The sequence below is a fragment of the Choloepus didactylus genome, chromosome 24 (genome assembly GCF_015220235.1).
Source record: "Choloepus didactylus isolate mChoDid1 chromosome 24, mChoDid1.pri, whole genome shotgun sequence".
In the NCBI taxonomy this organism is placed as follows: Eukaryota; Metazoa; Chordata; class Mammalia; order Pilosa; family Megalonychidae; genus Choloepus; species Choloepus didactylus.
Genome location: NC_051330.1, coordinates 6,759,804 through 6,781,899, shown reverse-complemented (window position 1 = coordinate 6,781,899; position 22,096 = coordinate 6,759,804). Strand labels below are relative to the sequence as shown.

The window sequence follows — 22,096 nt, the reverse complement described above, 5'->3', positions numbered from 1 at the left end:
AAATGGCTCCTTGGAAAACCTGACTCACCCTGTGGGCTTGTTTCCTGCAGACTCTCTCCCTGTATTATCCATAATCAAACCCCTTTATCAAGTGCCATCTGTCCCCTTCACTCAGATTTTGAAAGCATGGAGGTGGTGGGCATAGAGAGAGAAAGGGGGTGTGAGAGTCTCGATCCGTGAGAGCTGTGATTTGCCTTCTTGGGTACAGAACGAGGGTCCCTTGAAGTGATGGGCTGTGACTCAGAAAACCGACCCCCCTGAGGAACAACCAGCAATGGGATCTAGCCAACTGTGGCCACGTCAAATCCGGTGAAGAGAAGGAATCAGAGAAGGGGATGGAGGACCGTGCCTTTGCCAAAGCCTTGAGCAAGAAATGAAATTCATTGAGCACTTTGGACTTACTGAGAAGAGAGAGAAATGAGGAAGAAAAGGTGAAAATAAAACATTTTCTGGATCAGATGTAGAAGGAATGCATTCTGCTATCATCTGCATATGTAATGGAAGAATTTGGGATCCAATGGCCTGTCTGTCATGATTAAGGGGATTGACAGCAAAGGGAAGAAAATAAATCTTGAAGTTGCTAAGAAGGACAAGTAGCTTCCAGGGACAGACAAGCTCATTTTGAAAAGAAGAGAGGAGCCCCACACAACATTGTAAAGTAGGTCATGGGTCTTCATCCACCCCCTCCTGGATCTTCCTCACACCTAAGTCTCCTTTCCAGGTGCAGATCTGGTGTTCCGGTTTGCTAATGCTGCCGTTACGCAAAATACCAGAAATGGATTGGCTTTTATAAAGGGGGTTTATTTGGTTACAAAGTTACAGTTCTAAGGCCATAAAGTGCCCAAACAAAGGCGTCAACAGTAGGGTACCTTCACTGAAGAAAGGCCATTGGCATCCGGAAAACCTCTGTTAGCTGGGAAGGCACGTGGCTGGCATCTGCTTGCTCCCAGGTTGCATTTCAAAATGGTGTTCTCCAAAATGTCAGCATCAGCTTTCAACGGCCATCTTCAAAACATCTAAGATGCAGCAAGCAGTGAGCTCCTTCTGTCTGGGCTTTCATAGGGCTCCGGTAAACTGATCAAGACCCACACTGAATGGGTGGGGCCACACCGCCATGGAAATTATCCAATCAGAGTCATCACCCACAGTTGGGTGGGGCACATCTCCATGGAAACAACCTAATCCAAAGATTCCAACCTAATCAACACTAATATGTCTGCCCCCACAAGACTGCATCAAAGATAATGGCATTTTGAGGGACATAATACATCCAAACTGGCACATCTGATATCTCCTTTCCTCTTGACCTTCCCATAGTTCAAGGTCCTTGGGATTTACATGTTTTAATGAGCACCAACTTTGAAGTCCAATTGATTTGTATTGCATTTCTAAGTTACTTACCATCCGTGGGACCTTGATCCTCATGGACCTCCATGGACCTCATCTCCAATTCCTCTAAAATTGAATAGGCATATCTCTCTTGCAGGGCTGCAGTGAGGATTAATCCAGATGAAATATATGCAGCATATTCTAATTTTACATCCATGCATGCAGATGTGTAGAAAGTTAACTTTATTTCTATTGAAGCAAACTTGTAGCCCTCAAGTCCCAATTTCCAGAATGTACTCTTGCCAATTCCAGATAATTCACTCTTTTTCTGGTGAAATTTAGTCTCTTTGGGACAAGTACTCTAACCAATATGGAATCCCCTCCCCCCAGCTTCCTTTCTTTCTCATTCGGGGTGGTCTGGCCCCCTCTGAGCTGAATTCATTTCCCATCCTCTTCTATCCTGATGTCCCTGGTTCCTGAACTCTGTGTCTTCTCGTCTCAACCACGGCTCTTTTCAGCTCCATCAGTCCCCTTGACCACATCCACACCCCTGTAGGTAGGCTTGGCGGCTCCCGCCTTTCTTGCCCAGCACTTCAGTAGCCTGGGTGGAGCTCTGAAAGGCTGTCCAGACTGAGACTCATCTACCAGGACGACCGCCCCCAGGTTCCACTATTATCCTGCTCAGGTGCCATGTGGGACCTGGCACTTCTCCAGGGGGCTGTTGGCTCCAGGGCCACTACCTGAACAGCCAGCCTACGAATCCCTCAGAACAGAGTCCCCAGAACATTCTGGAGTTTCCATTGAGGTTTCCATCATTCCAGTCCTGGCAGGGGACACAGCCAGGGTCCCTTCTCAGAGACCCATAGTCACGCTAGGCACGCTCCTTCCTATATCCTCCTCTTTCCCACCAGTTAAACAGTATTTCTTTTCACAGTGACAGGACAAACTTTCTTATCATCAGGCATTCTTTTGCACTCCATTGAAACCGACATAACCAGATTTGTGCTTTGAGCAAGCTTTGGTTATTAAGATGAGTAGTCAAGATTTTAGAATTCCAAGAACACATTTTTCAGTCTCATGCCCCTGGCCACAAGAACACCTTATTCTTAAGACGACAGTTGCTGCCATGGGCTTTAAACAGTATTTTATTTGAAAAAATTTGGAATTCAAAGCTGAGCAGCGACTTCACAATTCTCAGCCCTATCAGTCCTCACTTGCCCACCAGGAGAGCTGCCCCCCGTGTCCTGCTCCCCGTCCTGACACTCTCCACCTCACCCCCTCCTCTCTGGCTATGCCCACCTCTTTCCTGCCCGAGAGACACAGTGCAGGACCTCCTCTCAGCACCACTGCTGCAGAAAAGCCCCACACTTTTAATCTAATCCTCTCCTTCGGGTGAAGGCAGCAACCTCTCCACTCACTTCCTGCTCAAATTAGACCCTCCTCAAAACCTTTCACCCCCCCAAAACTGGGTCTAAAACAGCTCTTCTTGCCTCACTTTCTTCTTCTTGCTCTCTTTTCCTATATTCTATTACAGCACATTGAGATACTACATTTAAAATGAATCTTGCACCTTCTTTCTTTGCTTACTTTTTATGCTTTCTCCCCCATTCATTTATTTAACATCTGTTTGTTCAGCATCTGCTCTGTGCCGGGCACTATTTTAGTCCCTATGGATAAAACAAGGAGCAAATGTAACAAAACTTCTTGTCATTCAAGGGGTAATATTCCTGTCCATGGAAGTGGACAACAAGTATAAGTGAAATACATGGTATTTTAGATTTAGTAAGTTCTAAGAAAATAGAGCAGGGATGGGGGATACAGAGGGTCTAAGAGAGTGACAATTTTGTATAGGATGGGCAAGGAAGACCTGTCTGTGCAGGCAGCTTTTGAGTCAAAATTTGAAGGAGGTGAGGGAACCAGTCATGTGCCAATTAGGGGAACAGTGTTCTAACAAGATGGAATGGCATGTGCAAAGTCCCCATGCTAGGAGGACTCTGAAGTGTTGGAGAAACATTATGCAGGGGTGCCTTGTGCAAAGAGGAGGGTGGCAGAGGATGAAGTGAAAGAAGGAGCAGGGGAGATGCTACAGGGCTTGAGGCCATGGTAAGAGCTTGGTGTTGATTCTGAACGAGATTGGAGCCTTTTGAGGGTTTCTAGCCAATAATTGACTTGATCTAACAGCTTTTAAAGAGGTTCATTCTGGTGTCTGTGCTGATAAAAGATAGAAGAGGGGATTGTATTGATTTAAAAAATGGCTATAATCAGAAATAAATAGGCACAAATATAACAGTTTTATTTCCTGCACACATAAAGCTAAAATACATGTTCCTTCTAAGCTGGAGGCTGTCCTGTAAGATCCTTCTATCTTGTGTCTCTGCCATCTGTAACGTGTAGTTTCAAGATCAATATGCTCATCTGTATCAGGCTCCAGAAGGAAAGAGGACATAGAGGATGAATATAGGAGGATTTTATGGGCCAGGTCTGGAAGTGGTACAGAGAACACACTCACTCCTTCCCAAGGGAGTCAATCCAGAATCCCGTCCAGCCATTGCGTCGAGCTCAGAACTCAGTATCTCTAGGTTATGCCCAGTCCTCCCCAGCAGCTTAGATGTGAATCCTTGTGGACGGTGACATATTAACTAAAAGGACAAGTTACGCCCCCCTCTCCATCACCCCCATCCACACCCACTATATAATTAATGAAGCAGACACAGGCTAACCACAATAAAAAGTCCAATGGGGAAGGGGGAAAAGGGGAAACAGGCAGCTCTCACCAATCCAGAGAAACGGCAAAATCTTGCCCAGTGTCACCGTTGTGCAAGTTCCTTGATTACTGCTTGCCTCTGCCTGCCCACTGTTCTCTCTGCCTCCAGCTCCTCTCTCGGAGAGGGTCTTCCTTTCCTGTTATTCTCTGTGGCCACAACACATGGGGATTAGGTGGCTTTCTTTGCCACTTCCTGTTTATTCATGTTTGGGGACCCAAGGGTAGTTTTAACATTTGAACACTCAAAGGCTTTTTTAAGTCTGGGTGTTTGGTTTATTTGGCCATGTAATTCCCTTGACAGCTGAGTAGACTTCTGATCCATTTGCTTCCAGGCAGCTCCAGTAACCACATGGGTATCATTTCCAGGTTTATTCTCAAGCATCATAATATTTCTTTGCTTTGCTGCACCATATCTGCCTCTCAATGCCATCTGTGGGAGAACAACACCCAATCTGTAAACCTCTGCAACAAGGCCAGGTCTCTCACATCAACTGAGAAGCTTGCTTTGTCCTTCACAGCCTTCTTGCATTTTATTTCTGATGGTTGGGAACCTGGAAGCAATGAGATCTTCCAAAATTTCCAGATCTCATTATTCTAGGTCATTTCTGCTTGAAAACTGGAACATTCTTTTCTGTGCTACTTTCTTTCTTATTATGCTTTTTTAAAAGGCAGGAAGTAAATCCAGAGAGGGGGAAAAGGGGAAGTGTATGTTTGGTAGATATGGAGTGTTCAAATAAAAATAACTTGAAAAGAAAATGAATCCAACATGGAATACTGCTGTGACAGTTCAACCAGTTCTGTAACTGAGAAGTTAGGATTAAAGGCCTGATGGTGATTACTGAATCATAATATCGATCTTCCTTTTTTACTTTCTGGTGTTTTAGAGCAGACAGAGGGAAATACCTGAAAACTGAACTGTAATCCAGCTGCCTTGATCTCTGATAATGATTGTATAGCCTTTATCTTGTGCCCTTGTGATTGTAAAATCCTTGTGACTAACCTTCACTTCTCCCATTTATCCAGTTTTTCAACTTTAAAGTGTTATGATCACTAAAAACAGCCCCTGATGTTTATTAATGAAGGGTCTTGGGTCAGCCCAGAACTAACCCATCCCAAGTCCAAAGTTACCTGATAACCGAAGCTGGATCTAACCAAAATGGGCCCGCCTAACATGGGCAGTAGCTTAGACTTTAGCCTACAAGTCACCTATTGCTCATTATAATACTAAAAATCATGCCCATCATCATATTAAGTCTGCCATTTTCTTACATACATTCTGTGAATAAGCATGTAATCAATCTTAGATCAATATTAGATCACTTCTAATTATTTCATCTGGGGCCATTGTGCTCATTATCCTAAAATCTGCCCATCTTCTGATACTATAAAATTATCAAAATTACTGCAGTTCATGGAGACAGATTTTTAGGCCGATAGACCATCTGATCCACTTCGCACCTAGCAATAAAACTCCTTCTCTCTTTGAAACCCCAGTGTCTCAGGAATTGGTCATTTGAGTGCATCGGGCAAAGAATCCATGGCCTTGGTCTGGTAACACTTCTCTAGAGCAGTGGGTCTGAGCATCAGGATACTTGGACGTCTTGCTAAATGCTGGCTTCTGGAACCCACCCCATAATTCCCATTGGTAGTTTTGGGGTGGGGCCTGACGAGTCACCTTCCAGGTGATGCTGATGGGGCCGTCTGGGGACTGTGGCTTGAGTACCACCGCTTTAGAGCTACAGGCTCAGTTGCCAGGTTGTCTGTTTTTCCAGTCATTTAGAATGGCAGTTTTACCAAATATTTACCCCTGTACAGTGTGTAGCTCCATCTCTCTAGCTTCCAAATTCATTTTCATAGTGATCTGCCACTCAAATCAGAAAAGTTTTATTGTGGCGGCCTCCACATCTGGTACCAATTCTGTCAGGTAAGCTAATTCCAGCTGCTGTATTACTACTAATAAAAAAATCTATAGGCTCAAACACAGTAGTTTTATTTTATGATATTTCTAGTTAATCTCTTACTCAGAGTCCAAAACCGGTTTTTCAGATAAGTGGGCAGCTTTCCTCAAGCAGTTTCAGGGACCAAGATTCCTTATGTCTTGTGGGTCTGCAGTCTCCACCTCATGGTTTCCAAGCTCACTGGATTCATCTGATGCAAACCACAGAAGGGAAAAGAACGAAACTTCACAAACTCTTTCAAACTAGGCTCCACTTCAGAGTAAAGCTCCCAGCTCATTTTTGTGGCACAGAGTTATCCTCCTACATAATAACTACTATAAAGATCTCTCACAAGCTGAAAAATCATTCAAAGAAGCAGAAATGGATCTTCTCTTGGTAGAATTTTGAACACTGCGATCAGCTGGAAATGTGTTATCTGGTGGGGAGAAAGGCCGTGGCTCTCCAAGTTCCTTTAACCATCGCATTATACATGGCCCATCTGAAATGCCTCTTCGAGTACCAACTGTAGTGGCTTGAGTTTATATACCTCCAATTTACTAGACACGTCCCTGGTCCTGGGTGTGAACCCATTGGAAATAGGATCCCTTGAAGATGTTATTTTTAGTTAAGAAGATGTGGACCAACTGAAAGAGACTGGGTCTTAAGCCAGATTAGTGAGTCCTTTATAAGCAGAAGAAATGTAGAAATAAAGAGAGCCATGGAGAAGGAGCTGGGAGCTGGGAGTCCGCGGGAACCCACAAGAGAAAGGAGAGGACATGGCCACGTGATGGGAAAATCAAGGAACTCCAAGCATTGCCAGCCAGCCAGAATGCTGCCAACCCAGAGAGGAAGAAAGCCTTTCAGCCTCCGAAACTGTGATAACTAAATTCCCATTGTTTAAGCCAAAACCAGTATATGGTATTTGTGATGGCAACCTAGTAAAACCATGACACCGACTCAGGAGTAAAAAGCTTTTGAAGAGGAAGAGGAGCTGGCTGCAGGTAAACTATCAAATAGGCTTTTCTTTTTATGTTTATAGCTATACATAGTTGTGATATATATATATATATATATATATATATATAAATCGATACCTTGCTGTATATATATATATCATCTGACTTTTGATGGTCATTGACAAGAGTGAGATAAGTCCTAGAATTTAAAAAACTCAGCTATGTCCTGCCTCATAAGCTAGCGTCAATTGTTAGATATATTCAGACAGCAGGAATTAATATTTATCTTTCCTTCTGTTTTCCCAGTGTTGTGTTTGGAACTGATAAAACCTTTTCCTCCCTTCTTAATGGCATTAATCACATCTGTAGTGATAGGATTCAAACAACTGCTTTTTTGTCCTCACATTATGCTCTCCTAAGCCTAATAGTTTAGACTCTAGTAACTGCCAAAATTGCTGGAAATAATAAACCACATCTACACTCATCTGTTAATGTCTTATGACTGAAAGAAGTTTTACAAATACACACCCAGTATCTGGGGCTGTGAATGTTGCAAAACCTTCCTTCTTAGGCCTGTTTTTTACTTTTGTTTTGCAGGTAAAGCATCACATTTTTATCCCTTCATTTCCTTAAGATCATCTATTTGTAGGACAATATTTTATCATTTTTTTTTTCAGCCTCCACAGACTACCACCACTTCTTCTAGAAACATCCCCAGGGTCCGCTTCAGGGAATTGCCCCTCCTCATTGAAGACTGTCGTGGCTTCCTGCGTTTCTCCAGCCAAGGGTGGACTCTTGTCAGGGCTGAAAATCTGGAGTGAAATGAAACCAGGTAAAACCTCTGAGCTGTTTCCTGTTAGTGGAAGTGTGTTGTCAAGCCCGCTGCCAGTTTCTGCCACCTGGGCCCCTCTGGCTGCCCCGTGCCCTGTGCCACATCAGTCCCGCTCTCCACCACTCTGCTCCCAGTATATGTCCTTCTTTGAGTCTTCCAGGGTTATTTCCTGTCACTTGTGATCAAAGCCCCCTTCCTCCTCCAATACTGCAGTCCACAATTCCAGACCACCAAGGTGAAATGAGGAGACCGAATTCTAAAGGACAAAACGAGGGCATTTATAAGAAATAAATATCTATGCCCAAATGAAGACCTATGAGTGTAGTAAAGGGGGGGAAAAAAAAGCATGATTTTCAAATGGCTAATGAAGATTGTCACCAAACCTGGCCTCGATATCTCCAAATCTTGTCTAATCCCAGACCCCTGCTGCAGTTTGCCGGCAAATGGAAGCCCGAAAACATTTGTCCACCTCTGATCTTAATAGGATTCCCTTACTTCCCATAGGCTAATCTTTACATTAAGTTAGAAAATTGTTTCGTTGTCCTCATGTTACTTATTTGGAAGATAAAATTTGATAGCAATGGTTAAGCTTGATTTTAAAAGTATGGTTATAGTAGCTTTATTTTAACAAGCAACTTTCCAAACCTATCCAGAAAATGCCATTTTTTCCACTAATGTAGGTACACACTTTTTGGCGCCCTACTACTATATTGGCTAATGGAGATGGGTAAAACGTTATAACATTTCAAGATGCAAGTATTTGTGTCCTTATAAATAGAGACTACTAGTGAGCAGGGTCTTCCCTGCCGGTAAGTGCAACGTCCACACCAGGCATTTGTCTGCAGCGATCAGCCCAAGGAGCACATAAAATAACAATTACATGAGGAATCTAGACCACCCAGCTTACTGGGGAGGGGCCACGGGACCTTCCTGAGGAAGAGGAGGGCAGGACCTGTCTTCTGCATTTAACCATGTACATCAGATGTCAAGGACATGAATTTGAAGGTGACCCCCAAAATATTCAGGGGTCTCAATATCAGAGAGAAGGAGCTGCCTCCAGCACAAAATTCCATGAATGCTAAGGCCCTGGAACTTCTTTGAGCTGGTGAAGAAAGCCTCCTGAAAGGGGCAAAGGGGAAGCAGCCTGGCATTGTGGAAAACAGCCTCAGGTCATGCTCACCTGGTTGCCAACCTGGCTTTGACACATCCCAAAAAGTTGTTTAATGAATCTTATCTCCGCTTTCTTTACTTGTAAACTGACGATAATAATGGACAACTTGCACGTTTGGGACAGCCACTGTGCACGTTGTCCTCACTGTGCACAGTGCACATACACAACTGCAAATGAATGTTCTATTCGTGGAGACTTAAGATGTTTATTATAAACATAAGATGGGAGATGTTTATTATTTTTTTAATTACTTTATTTATCAAACAAAAAAAAATTTCCAAACAAAACAAAGTGAAGCAATGGGAAAAACCAAATATCCTGAAATAAACTTCATTCCTTCCATTATACTCCTACCATACTAAAGGAAAATTAACAAACCATAGTCAAACTTCAGCATTCCCATACCATTAAGATCAGCCTCAGTATCTTGTCTGTTCTTATTAGATTATCGTCCCCCCTTCACTAGCTGCTGTCCGTCTCTAGGTCCCCTATATTCTACAATATAAGACACTTATTTTACATTTTTCACAGAATTCACATCAGTGGTAGCATTCAATATCTGTCCTTTTGTGTCTGGCTTATTTTGCTCAGCATTATGTCTTCAAGGTTCATCCATGTTGCCATGTGTTTCACGACATCGTTCCTTCTTACTGCGGCGTAGTATTCCATCGTGTGTATATACCACATTTTGTTTATGCACTCATCTGTTGAAGGATATGTTTACTAAATGGTAGCTATTGTCCTTTAAACAGCTTCCCTGTAATTCTGTCCACACCCGCACACTGCTCTGGTAAGTTACTGACTTCCTTTATCTAAGTCCATACGAAACTTTACATATTGCAAGCCTAGACGATCATTCTGCCATCAACCACCACCCACCCTCTAACTTTCTGGGCCCGATGACTACCCTGCTCGTGTGTCATTTAATGATGGTCTCCTCTGGAAAGAGCGCATCTGGCTCCAAATTCTGCAATGCTTTTTTTCCATGTCAGCCTCTGCTGCCAAGGTTATAAGGTCCTAAACCTCCCACATCAGATGACTTCACTAGCACTAAAGGATGAAGTAATCTTCACGTTGACCCTTTGCTGCAGCTAAACAACCATTTCTGAGAGTCATGCACACCCACTACCATGGGGGCTGGCCAAGAACCCCATAACCTGCACCTCCAAGGTCATCCAACAAAGCCGCTTCCTACGGCTCTACTTCAGGACTATTGACGTGCATTCCAGTGAGGGGTCGGCCCCATTTTTTAAGCAACATCTCTAAAGTCCCAAAGATGGCGAGAGCAGGTGATTTATGAGCTAGTCTTCAAGGGAGGGTGGAGTCTTTCTTTGCACTCATCTGGATTTTGCAGCTTTGGTGGCAACTCGACCATGACCAAAATCAAGTAAAGAAATTGTGTGCACATATAAGCAAGGCTAAAACATCAGCTCCTGCGTTTCCAGTGTGTGAAGTGGAAGTTCACGAGACGGAACAGAGTTCCTGTCCTTTGGCCAGTTAACATTTGACCAGTAGCTGCAAACCTCCAGAGCTGCACTTTGGCCCCCCTTGTCCCCTCATCTTCTTTTCCTCTCTTCTCCGGAGTAGCAGGCCAATGGGAAGGGAACTGGAGTCAGGGTAAGCAGAGGAGGGATCATTTTCGTTCTCTGTCCCCCTTGAGAGGCTGTCACACCCCTCTGGGCACACAGGAACCAGAGGTGTCTTCTCATTTCCTCACCCCTAGAATGATGACAAAATAGTATCAAACCCTCAGATCTGTGGAGAGGACTAAATGGGCTAATGCATGTTAAGTGCTTAGAAGAGTCTGTCACACAGGAAGCAGTTTGCACTTGCTCTCGTGATTGTCTTCAAATATAATTAACACTAATTGCCTGCCTGCCACAACTAGCTGGAGATGAGATGATTAAAAAAATACCAAACATACCATGGGAAAGTGTGATCCTAGCATAATAGTTGCTGCCTGTGTAGACTATAGCTTTGGGTTCTAGTTCACAAGTTTCTCAACTTTGCTGATTTTATGTTGATTCTGAATAAATGAACAACCTCATGGGTGATAGGCTCCCTGTCTACTGCCTGAAAACCTCCAGGAAATGCCTGGTGGAGACAGCTGGGCTCTCCACGGGCTCTGGAACCAGACTGGCTGAGGCTGTAGTCCTGGTTCCATTCCCAGCTATCGGGCCATAAGCCCCGGATCCCTTATGTGTGAAATGGGATCACTGACAGCTATGGTATTATGGAGGGTGGGGAGGAAGATGTAAGTGAATATGTAGACAGGTTTTAAACAGTGCCAATCGCCTAGCAAGCACGATCTGCAAGTTAGATGTCATTATTATTGCGAGTAGAAATTTAAAAACAAGATTAGTAATTGCTATGGGACCTTCCTGTCAGTCCCCTCTAAAGCTCAGGGGCGGCCTGGAATTGTGCAATGCGTGTAGCCGTGGCTCCCACTCGGCACGCCCTGCTCCCCGCGGAGGGGCCGGGCAGCTGCGTGGCCAGCGCGGACACCTGCTCACAGCGGAGGTCTGGCAGCCCACGTCTCCCATCTGCAGCTGCGGCCTCGCCCTCGGGGCTCCCCATCGAACCCAGTGGAAAGAAGATGATGGCTGCGTCTCTGATCCTGTCCACGCAAACTGAAGGTTTAATGCTCCTTAGCTCAGGCACTAGTCATGCCGTTCAGTGGCTGCCTGCTCAAGTGGTTTTGAAATTATGCTCCCCAGAGTCCTGCCGGGGCCTTGAAGAATACTCAGAGGTCACTGGGTTGGGGACAGGTGGAGAGGGGGTGAGGCAGCTGGGTTGGAGGCCTCAATCCCTGAGCCACCAGAGATGCCCCCCTTGAATCTGTCTTCATATTTGGGGTTTCACAATGAGACAGGGTTTAAAGAAAGAGTTCCATAGCTTAATGTAGGAAAGAAGAATGGAGGGAAGGAGTGAGGGAAGGAGGAAGGGAGGTGGGAGGGAAGGAAAGAATGCTGAAGAACAAAGAGCTGGTCTCTTCTTGTGCCACCAGGTGGGACGACAAGGAGCACCTGATCCTAGGAGACGGGAAGCTTGAGCTCTAGGCCCCCACCCATTCAGCAAACAGAAATTGAATTGGGCTGTTCCAGACCTGCTGTTAGAAGCTGAAGATGCAGAAACAAATAATGAGCCACAGACTTGTTTTCAGGGAGTTCACTGGTGGGTGGGACAGACAGATGAAGAAATGCTGATCTGAACGGGTAGGTGATTCCCTTTAGTAAGAGAAGCCTGCTAAGCCATCGCAGTGAGGGACACACAGGGCCTGGAGAGGATGGGGGGCAGCACACGCTGGGGCTGAGCTGTGCGGGGAGGCCAGCTTCCACAGGGCAGAGAGGGGCCTGCTGGAAAGAGGGAACGACGTGAGTTAAAAGAGCAGTCACGAAAGCACATGGGAAGTACAGAGACGGCCAAGGGTCACAGCGCAGGAGTGAGTGATGAGGATGGGGAGGTGGATGGGGTCAGCCACGAGGGGAGGCCATGCCAAGGTAACGCATCAGTAATCAGGTACCTTCACTGGAGGATGGCCAGTGACGACCAGAAAACCTCTTAGCTGGGAAGGCATGTGGCTGGCATCTGCTCCAGAGTTCTGCTTTCAAAATGGCTTTCTCCCAGGATTTTCCTCTCCAGGCTGCACCTCCTCAAAAATGTCACTCTTAGTTGCTCTTGGGGCATTTGTCCTCTCTTAGCTTCTTTGAGTGAAAGTCTGCTTTCAAAGGCCATCTCCAAAATGTCTCTGTAAGCTGAAGCTCCTCTCTCAGCTCCTGTGCATTCTTCAAAGTGTCCCTCTTGGCTGTGGCAAGCTCACTCCTTCTGTCTGAGCTTATATAGTGCTCCAGTAAACTAATCAAGGCCCATGCTGAATGGGCAGGGCCACACCTCCATGGAAATTATCCAATCAGAGTCATCACCCACAGTTGGGTGGGGCACATCTCCATGAAAACACTCAAAGAATTACAATCTAATCAACACTAATACATCTGCCCACACAAGATTACATCAAAGATAATGGTGTTTGGGGGGACATAACACATTCAAACCGGCACATTGGGGTTTGGCTCTTCCACTGTGGCCCAGGATTTCCCAGCAGTTTCACACCAGCGCACACACAGAAAATATCTGCATGGCACGGCTGGGTAAACCAGAGGGGATTTGGAGCCTCTAAATGGGGCAAGAGGAAAGAAAATGCACTTTTTTTTCTTTATATTATAGAATCATGATATGAAAAGTAGAACACAAAGCACAAGAGAAGATCTTAAAATGCTGAATTTAAACTACACATCCAGCAAAAATCTTTCAAAATTTTAAATGAAAACATTAGCTTGTTTTTTTTAACATAACTCTTTTACATCAGGATTTATAAATAAATGGGCTACAAAAAGTTCTCAATTAGGAATGTTTAATGAATGACCCTGATAATCTCTTTGCATAAGAAACAAATGACAACAAAACCTTTTTCCTTGTAAGTAGGTGATTAGAAATGACAGGCAAGCATCACCTCTTCCTCTGATTGACAAATGTCCTGCCTTGCCATCAAGCAAAAATTGGATAAATTGATCTCTTTAAATTATACTTCAAGTATGTGATCATTCCATAAGTCTAACTTTTCCTTTTCTCTCATGAACACATATAAGTGAAATTCTATTCCAGTGAAATGTCTAAGAATCAAGTATTTGAAAACAATAATGACACTCTTCCAGAAAAATACATAGATGCTTCTCTACTAATTTTCTCCTTTAGGATTCATATTATTACCACCAACTACATATGACTAGAAAACCATATTTAATATCACTTTTCCAAAGTTGGTTTCACTTTACCATTATGAACTTGGTCATTATATGTTAATATATTTCAATTATATCCAACTGGTTCATCACAAGATGTCAGTTAAGTAAACCATTTTTTAAAGACAATACTATCTGAAACAAGTTGGCAAAATAAGAATCAACAACAAATCTTTCTTTTTTGAATTCTTTTTTAGCCAACAAACAAGTGATAAAACTTTCTTTGGGTGGTGGGACCTTTTAATAAGAAATTTAACAAAGGTATTCAGATTCCATTATTTCATGTAAAGCTAAAAATGAACGAAACAATAATGGTTTGAATTTTATTAATTCACCATCTAGATAACATCTTTTAATGCAGAAGCAAGATATAGAAGCAAATTGTTCCATGCAGGGCATCTCTCTGTGAGTAAAACTACATTTGTTTGAATTTTGGGATTTGCAGAACAAAATTTTGATGATCTTCTCTAATATATACAATGACATGGATGAACCTTGACATCATTTGAGTGAAATAAACCACACACAAAAGAACAAATACTGTCTGATCAAACTGATAGGAAATAACTAGAATAAGCAACTTCACAGACTCAGAAACTAGAATACAGGTTACCAGGGACTGGGGTTGGGGTAGGGAATGGGGAGTTTATGTTTAATTGGTTCTGGATTTCTGTCGGAGGTGATACAAAGTTTTGTGAATGGATGGTGGTGTGGGTAGTACAAAGATGTGAACATAATACCACTGAATTATATATTTGAACTTGGTTAAAGAGGGAAATTTTAGGTTGCATATATATTACTAGAATAAAGATTTTTCAAAATCATAGCACTTCACAACAGAAACTGTGAACCCTAATTAAAACTATGGTCTATAGTTAATAATATAATTATCACAATATTGTTTCACCAATGGTGGCAAAGCTACCACACTAACACAAGGTGTTAATAATAGGGAAAACTGTGTATAACGGGGGTAATATGGGAACTTTATATTTTCTGCATGTTTCTGTAAACCTCCAACTTCTCCAATAAAAAATATTCCTTATTTAATAAAACCTAACAGATGGAAAAAGGGATAAAAGGAAGGAATGAAAGTAGGAAGGACAGAGGGTCAAGGAAGAGAAGGAGGAGAAGGAAGGAAGATCGGCAAGAAGTAAGGAAGGGCCATAAGGAAATTTTATTTAAGGACATCTAATACCAGATAATAATAAAAATACTAATGGAAATTAAAATTTTACTACTACATAAAAGTAAAACTTATAAAAAATTAACCCCAACGCAAAACTAAGTATTTTACAACACATTTAAACAAATCTTGGTGATGATAGGAAAATCGTGACTAAAGGAAGACCATTCTCCTTAGCCCCACGTACACACATGTCTGTCTGCTGCTAAGTACAATGAAGAAAGCCTTAGGCACCAAATAAATAATTCTAGCTCTCAGGAGGTATACAGAGAGAGAGAGTCATGAAGATGGTGTCAGATAATTTCAACTGTTGTAAAGTCTGAAGAGGTTTTAAGAAAGAGATTTAAAAGTGTTTAGCATTATAAATATTTACCGCCATAAGATCCTGCAGCACACGTGCCACCCATTGCCGTCCAGGTCATGTGTCACGAACACAACGTGGGAGGCTCTGCTCTAGGTGACGAGCACCTGAGTAAATGCCGATGTGATGGTTGTTTCTCTGAATGATAAACTTCTGATGGCAGGAGTCTCTGAAGGACGGGAGAACGCTATGAGATCTTCCTGCTTGCCTGTGAGAGAAGGTGCAGGTGTGGACCTGCCAAGCACTGTAATGCTGGGAAATGGACAGCATGGATGTGGGGGATGGGGGGAAGGAGCCCAAGGCAGTTCTGAGGTTTATGGTTTGGGCGAACAGACAGATGGACACGGGAACAGAGTAGGCTAGAGATGAATGGTAGTGAGTCCAGTTTAGGACATTACTTTGGGTTGCTTTTTGGGGAGATGGATGGAAATATCTCACAGACATTAAGGAAATGAAAATAAACAAGAATGAGATTTCTACATTGAAGAGATATGCATAATATCTGAACACCTCTGTTGGGTGGGATCGCTCAGGAATAGTACTAAGCAAGTTCTAACTTGAGCAAGTCTCTTAACCTCATCACTCCTCTATAAAAATGAGAAACTATCACTTTGTCTACTTGAAACCCAGGGCCCTGATAAGATGACTCTTAAGCTTAAAAAGCATTCCTCCTAAATCAGGCTTATTTAGGATGTATTTTAACATAATGAAGGGAAAGGACATTACAGAACTTCCAGGTGGTTCTAAATAAGACACTAAACATTTGGACACTTGGAAAGCTCATGCAGAAACTGATAAACTGTGAGATGGATAAACACCAAAAGAAATCATGTAACCTCCCAGTTGCTCAGTTTGAATAGTAAACTAAAATGAGCACAAGTAGTTAAAGACTTTCCTCTGAAGAATTCTATTTGAGTTTAGCAATTAACCCCAGTATGATTGGTTGTGGATCAGTCACCATATACCTGGATTTTAGAAATGTGGATGCACATGTAAATGTTTTCCTGACATGCAGAGACCTAGTGACCTGAAGGGGAGTGGTGGTGGTGGTGGTGGGGGGTGTTAGGGCATTTGTTCCAAAAAGTATAAAAGACGAACAAGATGGTGGCATCTTGAGGGTGCTGTTCCCTCACAAAATCTTTGAACAACTATCAAAAACTGGCAAAGCCGTCAGAGAAGAGTTAAAGGGTTGCTATAATTGGGCAAGTGCTAAATCAAGAAAATACAAGCATGCTCTTAGCAACCTTGCTGGCACTCCCCGAGCCCCTCTCCTCTGTGGTGTGGAACCTGTCCTCCCACTGTGGGTCCCCGGTCCTGTTCTGGAGGGAGCAGATGAGCCCCTGTGTGCTTTCTGGGTGCATGTGTGTCAGGGCCAATCTGCTGAGTGGCAGCCTGAAAGACTGAACCAGGAACCTCCTCTCCGGCTCACCCTCCCAGAACTCACCCTGCAGGAAGAAGCAGCATGAAGACAGCTAAAGCTGTTTAAGAACATTTAAGTCAAAGAGGCTTGGGGCCTCAAATAGCCAAAAACATCCTAAAAAAACAAGAATGAATTGGGAGGATTTATACTTCCTGACTTTAAAACTTATTATAAAGCCACAATGGTCAAAACAGCATGGTATTGACACAAAGATAGACAAACATATTGATCAATGGAATGGAATTGAGAGTTCAGAACTAGACCCCCAGATCTATGGTTGACTGACTTTTGACAAGGTCTCCAAATCCCTGAACTGGGACAGAATATTTTCTTCAATAAATGGGGTTGGGAGAACTGGACATCCATATCCAAAGGAAGAAAAGAGGACCCCTACCTCACACCCTATACAAAAATTAACTCAAAGTTTATCAAAAACCTCAATATTAAGAGCTAGAACCATAAAACTCCTTGAAGAAAATATAGGGAAACATCTTCAAGACCTTGTATTAGGAAGTAGCTTCTTAGACCTGATACCCAAAGCACAAGAAACAAAAGGAAAGATAAATAAATGGGAACTCCTCCAGACTGAACACTTCTGTGCTTCAAAGGACTTTGTCAAAAAATGAAGAGGCAGCCAACTCAATGGGAGAGAATATTTGGTAACCATATATCTGATAAGGGTTTGATATCCAGTATATATAAAGAAATTCTACAACTCAACAATAAAAGGACAAACAACCCAATAATAAAATGGGCAAAAGATATGAATAGACATTTTTCCAAAGAGGAAATACAAATGGCTAAAAAGCACATGAAAATGTGTTCATCTTCATTAGCTGTCAGGGAAATGCAAATCAAAACCACAATGAGATATTATCTCACACCCATAAGGATTGCCGCTATTAAACAAACAGGAAACTACAAATGTTGGAGAGGATGTGGAGAAATAGGAACATTTATTCACTGCTGGTGGGTATGTAAAACAGTATAGTCACCGTGGAAGACAGATTGACGGTTTCTCAGAAAACTAAACATTGAGTTGCCCCATGATCCAGCAATTTCACTGCTCGGTATAAACCCAGAAGATCTGAAAGCAGGGACACGAACAGACATTTGCACACTGATGTTCATAGCAGCATTATTCACAATTGCCAAAGGATGGAAACAATCCAAGTGTCCATCCACAGATGAGTGGATAAACAAAATGTGGTATATTCATATGATGGAATATTATGCAGCAGTAAGAAGGAATGAGGTCATGAAACATATGACAGCATGAATGAAACTTGAAGACGTAATGCTGAGTGAAATAAGCCAGACACAAAAGGACAGATGTTGTATGATTTCACTAATATGAACCACCTAGACTATGTAAACTCAGAGTCTTAAAATGTAGAATATAAGGTACCTAGAGAGATAGAAGCTAGAGAAGGGGGAGAGGTTGCCTATTATGAGCAGAATTGTTAACAAGACTGAACTTATATGTTTGGGAATGGATAGAGGCGATGGTAGCTAGTTATTGGGATTATATGGAATAGTGCTGTACTGTAGATGAATTTGATTAAAAGGGGTTGTTTAAAGTCATATATGTCACTGATTAACATCGTTTTAATGAAGCCTTGAATCGGACATTTTCACGGCCTCATCACTGTAAACTTATAAGCTAATCAATTCCCATTGTAGAATCCAGCCCATTTTATAGTATCTGCTTTGAGCAACTTAGCAAACTTAAAACCTGGGATTCTATAATCTCAGTAAATTACCAATTTCCTGTTTTTGCAGTCAGCCTGTATCCTAGCCATCAACAAGCAGTTGGTAACCACTGTAATTTACGGCAAGATTATCTTAGAAAAAAAGATTGAGAAAGGCCTTACCCTAGGAGCAGGACATTTGGGGGAGAAGTTTAGATTCCCTCAAATTTCCATAATCTATTGGAACAAGCCACAGGGACTTGTGTTTTGTGCCTTGGGGCAGAACACAACATCTAAAAGAAAATGATCCTTTTTGTGCTCTGAATTAGGACTTGCTATTTCTGATCTCCAGGTTTTCTTTTCCTATCAGTGCCTTTATTAAAAGTGAAATTGTACCACAGGAACTCACGTTTGGAAGCACAATTGGTGGGGAAGGAGCATGGGAAGCACTTGGAAATGTATTTATTTTCTAATCAAAGGTATGGGGTACTAACTAAAATATGCCTTCATGCTTCAGAGTTTAAACTAGATCTAGTATTCTGAATCTTTCCTTACTCCAGAGAATGCTATTTTACTACACTAATAACAGTTTCTAACTATGTAACATTATATAATATACCAACATTTTACGTATATTCTCCATCAAGCAATTAGAGGAATAATTTGTTTTTGTAATATTACGAATAGTTTTTGAACAAATATTTCTCCTTCTCCTTCCTTCTACTTCTTCCCCCTCTTCCTCTTCATTCTTCCTCTTCCTTCTTCCTCTTCCTTCTTTCTTTTCCTCTTCCTTCTTCCTCTTCCTTCTTTCTTTTTCTCTTCCTTCTTCCTCTTCCTTCTTCTTCCTCGCCCTGCATCACCATCTTTTGAGGAGAGCTTTGCTGCTGCTGCTATTTCTGTTTAAAAATCCTTTTTTCCTCCAATAATAATATTTTTACTGTCATAAAGAAACATATGAGATTCACAAAGAAAAGTAGTATACATATTGGCAAATATATATGTATATGTGTGTATATATATATTTATACATATATATGGCAGATAGATAGATGATAGATGACACACATCTTTATATGCAAATCAATATCCAGATGATATGTGCACTACACAAAGGCCTTAAATAGTATTTGAAGGCATTGTGGTTCCATATGATTGGTCCAAGTCAACAGTAGTCCTGAAAACCTTAAAGAGTGCCCGGATCCCTATCTGAGACTCTATAAAGGTTTCACTCACTAATTTTATTTGTTAGAAACTTAGATCCTCCAGAGAGCTCCTATGCCAGCTAAGTCCCAAAACCCAGAGGCAACAGCCTCTTCAAGAACACCAACTAGATGTGTCCCCTTTGCTCATAAAGTTGACACCCCTTTTCAACAGGAACAGGTCAGGGTGGTCACTGCCTAGACATCCCTGAAGATCGGGAAAGAGATTGAACTAGAGGAAGGGCTAGCGACAGACAAGACGGACTTTAACAAAGGATTATGAAATACTGAATATTTATATAATTTTTTTCCTTAGTTGTCAGGGTATTCGAATAGTTAGAAGGAAAGAATTGAAATGGTGGAACTGTAATCCATAGCATCCTTTGAAATTTGTTCTATAGGTACTTTTAACAAGTGGTAATTCGAAAGCTATACCTTTTTGTATGTATATTGTATTTCACAATAATGAAATGACTGGAACTACGGTATTATAAGTCATAATAACTTTGGAAATTTCCTACATATCTACTTGTTAAATCATACTTTGAAACATATTATCTTTTTGTATATGTTATATTTTATAATAAGGAAACAACTGAAACTGTGGAATTGTAACCTATAATATTTGAAATCTGCTCTCTTCCTACTTGTGAAAATGCACTTGGAAAGTTGTCAATTTTATGTAAATATGTTATATTCTACAATTTTAAAAAAATGAAAAATAAAAGCACTGTGGTAGCTGCAGACTGTTACTCCCATCTTTTCGTTCCGTTGCACTGACGGAATTGTGTCCCTGAGCCCTTTGCCCAGTGGCTTTGCCTTGCTTCCCTCTCAAGCAGGCTCTTCACCCCATTCATAGAGTTGGGGTTTAGCCACGTGACTTAATTTGGAATGCAAACAGGCATGCCGTCAGTAGAGGCTCTCAGCGGGCTTGCATCCTTTGCCTGGCACCTTGAACTAAGCAAACTTCCATAAAAAAGCTTGTCCAAGCAGCTGCTGGTTCCAGAACGAGGAGACACGTGGAGCAGAGCTGCCTGATGCTGATCCCAGTCTTAGCAGCACTTCAGCAAACCCTGAGCCAGAAATAAGCAAATGTGGGTTGTTTGTTTTACTCTGTGATCACAGCAAAACCTCCTACAAGCTGTAACTCCCTTCCCAAAATGTTTTCTGTCTTTTCTGTTGACTTATGATATCACAACCAATACTAAAATTTATTATTAACTTGAGCGGATAAGAATTAAAATATGGGTTGTGTATTCACTGACTATTTAAATAATTTACTTACACTTGAATTGTTTCAAGGATTGACAGCATCTCTCAAGTCCTGGCTTCATGACAATCTGTGCAATTAACATCTGGAATCTGAGACTATGGCATATAGAATTTAGGCTGTATAACATATTATGATTATATGAATTACTATAATTCATATAATTCTATATGAATTATACATCCATTTTCAGTGCATTCTGGGAATCATTAACTCGCATCTAGTGAAAGACACCCACTGGTACGTACCCTCTATCTCCAGTCCTTGAAATAGTTGATTGTGAATGTTTTCCCCTAATGGGAAGGATAATGTATACAAAGATTCATTGCAAACTCCAGGGGAATTCCTGAGAAATCTCACACCATTTGAATCTGATGAGACTAGAGGAAAATATGCAATAAATTGTGGTTTTCTCTGACACAGTACAGCAGACATGACATCAAATGTGGGAAGATTAACATTTAGGGAAAATGGAAACAAAGGAACCTCTTTAGCCACACTGACTCACCGCGCGCTGAGATAACGCACTTCCCTTAGTCCTGAAGCAGCCTTTGTGTAGTTGCCTCTTTCTTCATAATCCTCTCTGCCGGTCTCCCTTCCACCCCCGGCTCTTGCTGAATGTCATTCGGGAAGTCACTTAGAGCCAAAGGCTCCAGCATTAGAAGAGGGGATGGAAGCAAGTTTCCATATAGAGATGGGAGGAGGAAGAGTTCAGAAAATATGTTGATGGAAAGGTAACATTTCCAACTTAGAAAGGCATGTCTGCGATGGAGAAAATAAATGCACAAACGTTTTATCCATAAAAGTCATTTATAATTAAACTGGTTTTAACAAAAAGGCAAGAAACGTAGAAAGAGGAGACTATGCATGTAAAAATAAACTGATCTTTGAGAGTGAGAAGGAAAATTCCAGCACCATTATACAAGCAACTTAAAATGGTGTTTCAATATTTGAGGGAGATAATTACCAATATCTAAAAATTTTCCTTTCCATTAATAAATTTTATTGTATTTTCTTCTGTTACCTTCCTTTCGGAAACTAATTTGTGAGAATCAATACTTTGGCACTTATACCTGAGGGAATTAGAACAGCATAGCTATGTCCTCTGACCCTTACTGGTTTTTGAGTGGTGGACCTTGGAAATCTAAACCAGTATGATAAAGACCAGCTAGAGGCAAAAC

General features: G+C 41.9%; 1 protein-coding gene across 2 annotated transcripts in view; it reads right to left on the bottom strand.

Annotated features, from left to right (window-relative positions):
- Window positions 1–22,096, bottom strand: part of WDR27 (WD repeat domain 27) — a 464,468-nt gene that overhangs the window by 65,933 nt on the left and 376,439 nt on the right. The window contains exon 26 of one of the 2 annotated variants that reach the window (XR_005214116.1): window positions 12,258–12,342. The exons of the other annotated variant lie outside the window; for it this stretch is intronic. The gene's annotated coding sequence lies outside the window, so the exon portion shown is untranslated. Of the gene's footprint in view, window positions 1–12,257; window positions 12,343–22,096 lie in introns of those variants that run through there. 2 annotated transcript variants of the gene reach the window in all.